Source organism: Oreochromis aureus, linkage group 12, assembly GCF_013358895.1.
Source record: "Oreochromis aureus strain Israel breed Guangdong linkage group 12, ZZ_aureus, whole genome shotgun sequence".
Classification (NCBI taxonomy): Eukaryota; Metazoa; Chordata; class Actinopteri; order Cichliformes; family Cichlidae; genus Oreochromis; species Oreochromis aureus.
In genome coordinates, this window is record NC_052953.1 from 37,465,465 (window position 1) to 37,473,145 (window position 7,681).

The window sequence follows — 7,681 nt, forward strand, 5'->3', positions numbered from 1 at the left end:
TTTATTTGTCCCACAAGTGGAAAATCTGCATTGTGATTGCAAAAAAGTGGACAGAGCACAGTATAGAAAGTGCACTATACAAACAATCTGGAAACATATATATGGACACGAGTATTCAAAAATATTGGTGTATGTATACACACACATCTATCTATCTATCTATCTATCTATCTATCTATCTATCTATCTATCTATCTATCTATCTGTCTGTATATATATATATATATATATATATATATATATGTGTGTGTGTGTGTGTGTGTATAACTAGACTTTATGCATATTATATAAGGTGTGCTATATAAATATATGTACAACTCTGTGTATATATGTTTATGGCCAGGAATCCAATGTAGTGACAAGGATTGACAAGAACTAATATTGCATATAGAAACTACCATGGGGTATAGTACGCTGCAGGTAAGGAAGGAAAGTAGCCTTGCAGGGAAGGAAAGACCTGAATCTCTCATGGTTAGTTGTTGGGGGAGGGTGTGTTTGCACAACAAAAGCAGGAGAACAATGGAGCTGAAGACCTGTGAAAATCTCAGCGGGGTGCCAAGAGGTGTTAAGGTTGGGGGGAATTTATGCAAATCTGCGCAGGCTAGTAAATCTAGTAGTAGGGACTTGCACCAGGGAAAAAAGGCTCAGTAATTCTAGTGTTAAAGAGATATGATGATTTGAAAATGCCTCTTGTTACAGAATTTCAGCTCTGAATTTCAAAACCTCCCCATAGACTTTGAATGGGGAGTATCCAGACCTTGTGTCACTTCGAGACAAACTGCGAAAAAAACGGTAAATCTCACAATAAAGATAGTGACATTGTCTGAAAGCCAGCAAAAATACCTACATTTTGATGTATAATTTGTGGGGGTTCCTGCTTTGTTTGTTCCCCCTGCAAATTTATGTGAATTTGTACACTGTAGTATCGCTGTATTACGTAGTGGCTAAGTAGGAGGCTGACTGTTACTAAGTGCATCAGTGTACATAGGTCATCTGTTGTGTTGGAGTGCCCTCTTGTGGCGCCTTTTGGGTCGTGCCTTAGTAAACGTGAACACTGCAAAGAAGTGGTATCAGACTGGTTTGCATTATCAGTGGGGTCACTAATTTTCCTTGCCGGGTTGAGCTGTGTTTTAGCTCAGTGAGATAAGCAGCCGTTCTCAGAGTGGGAGGCCCGGGTTCAAATCCCGCTTATGGCAACATTTCTTCACTTAACAGTTAAACTTTTTTTTTTTAACTCTTTTCAACAGAAATTTCAGCTTTTTCACCCCTTTTCAGCAAAATTTTCAGTTTTTTTACCACTTTTCAGCACAAATCCCAGCTTTTTCAGCTATTTTCAGCAACAATATATTTTCAGCAGAATTCTGAAGAGTTCTGCAGAACTCTTTTCAGCAGAAATTCTGCTGATTGAACTCTTTTCAGCAGAATTTTCAGAATTTTCACCTCTTTTCAGCCCAAATTCTGCTTATTCACCTCTTTTGCAAAATTTTCAGCCTTTTCACCTCTTATTAGCACAAATCTCAGCTGTTTTCAGAAAAAACTCTTTTGAGCAGAAATTCTGCTGATTCATCTCTTTTCAGCGCAACTTTCTGCTTCTTTACCTCTTTTCAGGAGAAATTCTGCTGATTCACCTCTTTTCTGCAAAATTTTCAGCCTTTTCTCCTCTTATCAGCACAATTCTCAGCAGCTTCTGCTCATTTCAGCAGAATTGTCCGTCTCTCCACCTCTTCTTTGTGAGAATGAGTTTGACTCATGCCTTTGAGGGCATCCACACAATAAAGAGAAACAAGAACTCAATAGTGTGGAAGCCCTTTGAGGGCTGAGGGATTTTTCAGCTGAAAAAGCTGAAAAAGTTGAAAATTTGCAAAAAGTTATATGGCGGTGAAGTAACTGAAAATTCTGCTGAAAACAGGTGAAGAAGCAGAATGTTTTTTGCTGAAAAGTGGTGAAAAGCCAAAAATTCTACTGAAAGGGCTAAAGACAGAGAAATTTTTGCTGAAAAGTGGTGGAAAAAAAAAATGTTGCCCTGAGCAGGATTCGAACCTGGCCCTCCCAGTCGCAAGGCAGCTACTCATCTCACTGAGCCAAAGTCACTCTCAATGGGTCAAACTCATTCTCACAAAGAAGAGGTGGAGAGACCGACAATTCTGCTGAAATGAGCAGAAGCTGCTGAGAATTGTGCTGATAAGAGGAGAAAAGGCTGAAAATTTTGCAGAAAAGAGGTGAATCAGAAGAATTTCTGCAGAAAAAAGGTAAAGAAGCAGAAAGTTGCGCTGAAAAGAGATGAATCAGCAGAATTTCTGCTCAAAAGAGTTTTTTCTGAAAACAGCTGAGATTTGTGCTGATAAGAGGTGAAAAGGCTGAAAATTTTGCAAAAGAGGTGAATAAGCAGAATTTGGGCTGAAAAGAAGTGAAAAGGCTGAAAATTCTGCTGAAAAGAGTTCAATCAGCAGAACTTCTGCTGAAAAGAGGTGAATGACCAGAATTCTGCTGAAAAGAGATTAATAACAGATATGATTCGATGCAGAGAGGTCTATTAACACACAGTGAGTGAGAAAGGTGACTGGAAGGGAAAAACTCAATGCATCATGGGAATCTCCGGCAGCCTACGTCTATTGCAGCATAACTAAGGGAGGATTCAGGGTCACCTGGTCCAGCCCTAACTATATGCTTTAGCAAAAAGGAAAGTTTTAAGCCTAATCTTAAAAGTAGAGATAGTGTCTGTCTCCTGAATCCAAACTGGAAGCTGGTTCCACAGAAGAGGGGCCTGAAAACTGAAGGCTCTGCCTCCCATTCTACTTTTAAATACTCTAGGAACAACAAGTAAGCCTGCAGTGCAAGAGCGAAGTGCTCTAATAGGGTGATATGGTACTACAAGGTCATTAAGATAAGATGGGGCCTGATTATTTAAGACCTTGTATGTGAGGAGCAGGATTTTGAATTCAATTCTGGATTTAACAGGAAGCCAATGAAGGGAAGCCAAAACAGGAGAAATATGCTCTCTCTTTCTAGTCCATTACTGTTCAGTACAGACATGAAGCCCAACAATCATCTTTTTACAGTCCTGTGGTCTCAGCCTCAGATATACTCAACTAATCAGTCTCAGATACTTATCAAATCAAAGTGATATCATAAAAAAATGAATGAACAAAACAGCTGTATGAAACATTTCTTGCGGTTAATATCATGGTTGCTAGGCAACCTGAGCAGCGTGACAAAGGCCAGACCGCATCTCACTTCCGCACTTCTCGCAGTTCGTTGTACCCACCATATGTAGTCCGTGAAGTACTGAATGCTAAATTGGGACACAGCTCTTTTTACACATAGCTGATGTGTCAAATCTCATTTGAAAGTTTACACTGGTCACTAGACACTAGTAGATAGTAGATAAACACTGTTGAGAACACATGAGAAGGGATTATGCAATATATATTGTGGAATAAGGAATATTTTACTGCTACTTATACTTATTATTGGCATTATCATTGTATTAATTAACATTGCATTAAACCACATAACAAGCATTTGTAATAATACATATAATCAAGAAGCAGGCTTGAGTGAAGGCCTGAATGTATTCAGCTTCTTGTTGCATTTGAGTTTGCCTAGCAACAGGTGACGGAAGGAGGACAAGTCCATGGGGACCTCAAAGGCCTGAGACCATATTTGGAAGAGGATGCCAGAAAGGGGAACTTCTGTGTCTGCATTTATTTCTTAGAATAGATCATTGTCTGTACAAGGGGCAAAGAATGTTCTTAAGATGCAAATTATGTGCTTGTAAACGCAAGAGGGGGCGTTATAATACCCTGACAATATAAAAACAATCTGAAGTGTATTTTTGGATGGGGATTTACAACTGATGGTTTCCAGTGTACGTCTCCCCACGCTGCGTGTATTCATTAAAATCAATTGTTTGACCGACCTCTTCTGGACCATCATTGTTTTACTCTCGTCCTCAATTTCGGACCCGTAACAATATTTATGTTTATATATTTACACATTAAGGTGAAACCAGCTGAAATAGCAGATGTTTTATAGAATTCTCAAGCATTCCTCCAGCTGCGCCTAACAGTGCTTACAACTGTGGACACACACACAAACACACACACAGAATCTAGAGCACAATTAATCAGAGACTGTGAATTCTGTGTTTTTATGACATTAAATTAAATTTAATCTGCTAAATTTTAATCCACCAATGAAAATCAGGTTTTATCTGCTTGAATGTTTTCAGTTTTCAGACCTTGTGTCACTTTGAGGCAAATTGAGGAATAGCTCTCTGAATAATGACAGTGACATTGTCTGAAAGCCAAGAAAAATACCTATGTTTTGATTTATAATTTGTGTTGGTTCAAGGAAAACTACGTATGCAACAGGAGTGTGTTTGGACATATTCAGAGGTTAGACTGCATGCACTTTGCAACGATATCAACCAATGCAAATGAATTGTAGGACAACGGCAAGGCATATGAAGGAGCGGAGTTATACAGTGATAGAGCAAGAATGGGAGAACATTTGAAAGTTTGAATGGTGGTTGAAGGTGAAAGTAGCTGAAAGTAATTTAGCTAAAAAAAAAAAAAAAGCCAGTTGGGCGCTTTCTTATCTGATGTCTGCCATTCATTTCAATGGGAACTGCTGAAGACAGGTGAAAAAGCTGAAGTTAATATTGGAAAGTTGCAGAAATCATAAAATCTTTGGCCAATTTAATAAATTAAATTGTTCATACATATATTTAACTTTCACACTTAAAATGTCTACTGGAATGTTTGCTCTCGAGTTCTATGCGCCCCCTTTTCCTAGGTCTCCCTCAACTCAACAGACTGACCTTATTTTGTCATTCACTTTCTCACCACTGATTGCCTCTGCAGTCTGTGCCTCAATTGAACACACCTGGCACACATTATATATGAACTGCATTCACCTCCAGCTCTCTCTTTGCAGTCCCATTGCGGTTGAGGTGAGTTTGATTTTGTCTCCTGAATTTAAGCGTTTATGCTAAAGTTATATATGTACTTGTTGCATATACTTTTGGTGGGAGTGTTATTGGTATTGTACATTATAATAAAAATTTAAGAACACAGTAGGAGAGAATCCCAAATAGGAGAAGTTTATAGTTAAGTGGTAAAGTTAAGTATTTAACTGTGTTAACATAAATGTTTGGTGAACTTTTTCTAAAATGTTTCCTTGTTTTCTGAAGTGTAATATAAATATTTTCAAAAGTCAGTATTAGCTGTAAAAAAAATTAAAAAATTAAAAAAAAAACACAAGTTGTGATCCCCCCCCCCCCGTGGACAAACTTTTCGGTTGTAATATTTGTATGTATTTAAAGAAGGCTGATAAGTGTGACAATTATTTTGAGAATTATATTTTATGATGGTAATTTGAGACAGGTACTGTAATAATTTGTGGGTTGTAGTTGGAGTAGGAACTTAAAATTGGGTGTAAGACAGGGGTTGGGTAATACAGGCCTCTAGGGCCAGTGTCCTGCAGATTTTAGATATGACCCTGGGTCAACACACCTGAATCACATTATTAGTTTATTACCAGGCCTCTGGAGAACTTCAAGTCATGTTGAGAATGCAATTGTACTCAGCTTCGATGGATCAAGAATGCATCTAAAACTTGCAGGACACAGCCCAAAAGGCCTGGAATGCCCACCCCTGTCTTACACCTAAATGTGTTTTTGAAGTTGTAAGAGGTGAAGAGTCTATATGAAAACACAGAGACTACATGAACGTAAAGTGTTTTACTGTAATATCAGAAGTGTATCTAGCAGAAATGTATAAATTTGTGAATGTATTTTTTCTTTCAGAATGGCGTTGATGCGACTTATTAATAGTCGTCCTGAGACCCCTTATTTTCGTCCACCACCCTTACATGTGCGTGTATTAAAAGTCTGTGAACAGGCAAGGGTGATAAAATGGGATGTGAAGGAGGGAGTGGCAAAACCCATCACTAAAAAGTGTAATATGGTGGCAGCCCTCTCTGATGGGGTAAAAGTTGTTAAAGTGACTTTGCATTTGCATCAAAAGTGCAGGAAGGGGTTTCTTATATAATTAAAGGGCATGAGCTAAGAGGGACAGCTCCCCCCTATGCCATTCATATTAGTGCCACCACACAATTCTTTAGAGCCTCTGCCCTGTGTGTCCCTGAAGAGCTGCTTTCTAAAGCAGACAATCTTTTGCATCCCCCGGCCCCTTTGACCCAGCTGAAGATGAGCTCTACAAATGTGGGGCTTATAACCGTAGAAGGGGAGGTTGTGGAGGTAAGTATTTGTGCTGTGATCAGGATATTGCTTGGTTCTTTTTTTCTTTTTTTAAGAAGCCATGACTGTTTTATGTATTTTCAAGTTTAAATAATGTATTTGACTTTTCAGGGTTTGACCATCCGGAAAGTGGTGTCGGGGAACCAAGAAGTTCCAGTCAAAAATGTGCAGTTAAAGCAGGTAATGGTGCAACTGAAGTGTCCTAATAAAGTCGGAAAAGTAATGAGATTGGTGGTAGAGGTTTACATTATATTATGATGTTGGCTTGAATTTGGTAGTGAGTGGCTTTTTGTAATATTATGAATAAATGTGTTCTATGATCTATATGATTTCAGGATGCTTGTACCATGAGACTATTTGTGGAGGGAGGCGGCCGTCCATGAGCTTCATGTGGGAGACGACATAAAGGTGTCCCACGTCAAAGTGAAACAGTCCACTTTTGGATTCGAGCTGCACACGACAGCATTTACAAAAATTGAGGTATGAAGAAGCTGTATTTGTACCAACATGTAATAGCAATGTAAAAACAATGTTTAGAATTATAGATTTTGAAATGTAAATGCATACTATCTCACAGTAGGTGAAAATATGATGGTGCATGTATTCTATGCTCTTGCAGAGCTAGCTTTATAGCTGTATTTGGTATATAGATATCTGGAAGTAGCTCTATAAATAAATGTTAGATAATGCCATGTATTTATGTGAACTGGGAATTGGGGGGGAGAGGAGGAAATGTGCCAAATTGACCAGACTTTTTACATGAAAGAAGTTGAAGGTTCAAATGCTTACTAGGTGGTTGTGTATTGACAGACAAATGAAGAGGCATGTGCAGAGGTTAATGTCGTCGGCGTCACCAGTACCAACAGCCCCAATCAGCTTGAGCTACTACTGGAAGATGGAAAGGGCCTGTTTATTGACGCGCACATGTGGCAGCCATTTGAGAAAGACCTCGAGAAGGCCATGGTCTGTGTAAACATGAAACTGAAAGGGAAGCATGTTTCAGAGATTGAAACTTTTAAACTTTACATCATGAACATTTTCAACACGACAAACAGTTTTAACTTCTCACACCCTAGGTTTTTTTTAAAAAATATTTTGTGTTCATATGGAAAAAAATTGTAATAAAGAGTTGGAAATGAATGAAACAGTGTGTTAATGACATGGAAATTGGACAGTATGATTAATACAAATCGGGGCTCTAGACTAACTTTTTGCCATGGGCGTACCGGTGCGCCTAACTTCAAAACATTAAGCGCATTGGCACAAAAGTTAGGTGCACTTAAATTTTTCAACCACATCGCTTAACACCGCAGTTTTACGTGTGCACTTTTTTGGGGGGGAAATTGCAGTCCATACAGACTATTTATTTCTAAATTATTAACTGACAATCTTGTGCTTAAAGTGCTTTGTCAATATTGT

General features: G+C 38.5%; 1 long non-coding RNA gene across 1 annotated transcript; it reads left to right on the forward strand.

Moving 5' to 3' along the window:
• Positions 1 to 5,788: 5,788 nt before the first annotated feature.
• On the forward strand, positions 5,789 to 7,388 carry LOC120443193. Its single transcript, XR_005615223.1, has 4 exons — positions 5,789 to 6,262; positions 6,374 to 6,442; positions 6,598 to 6,742; positions 7,073 to 7,388. It is a non-coding gene; the product is annotated as an uncharacterized LOC120443193 (long non-coding RNA).
• The last annotated feature ends 293 nt before the right edge of the window (positions 7,389 to 7,681 follow it).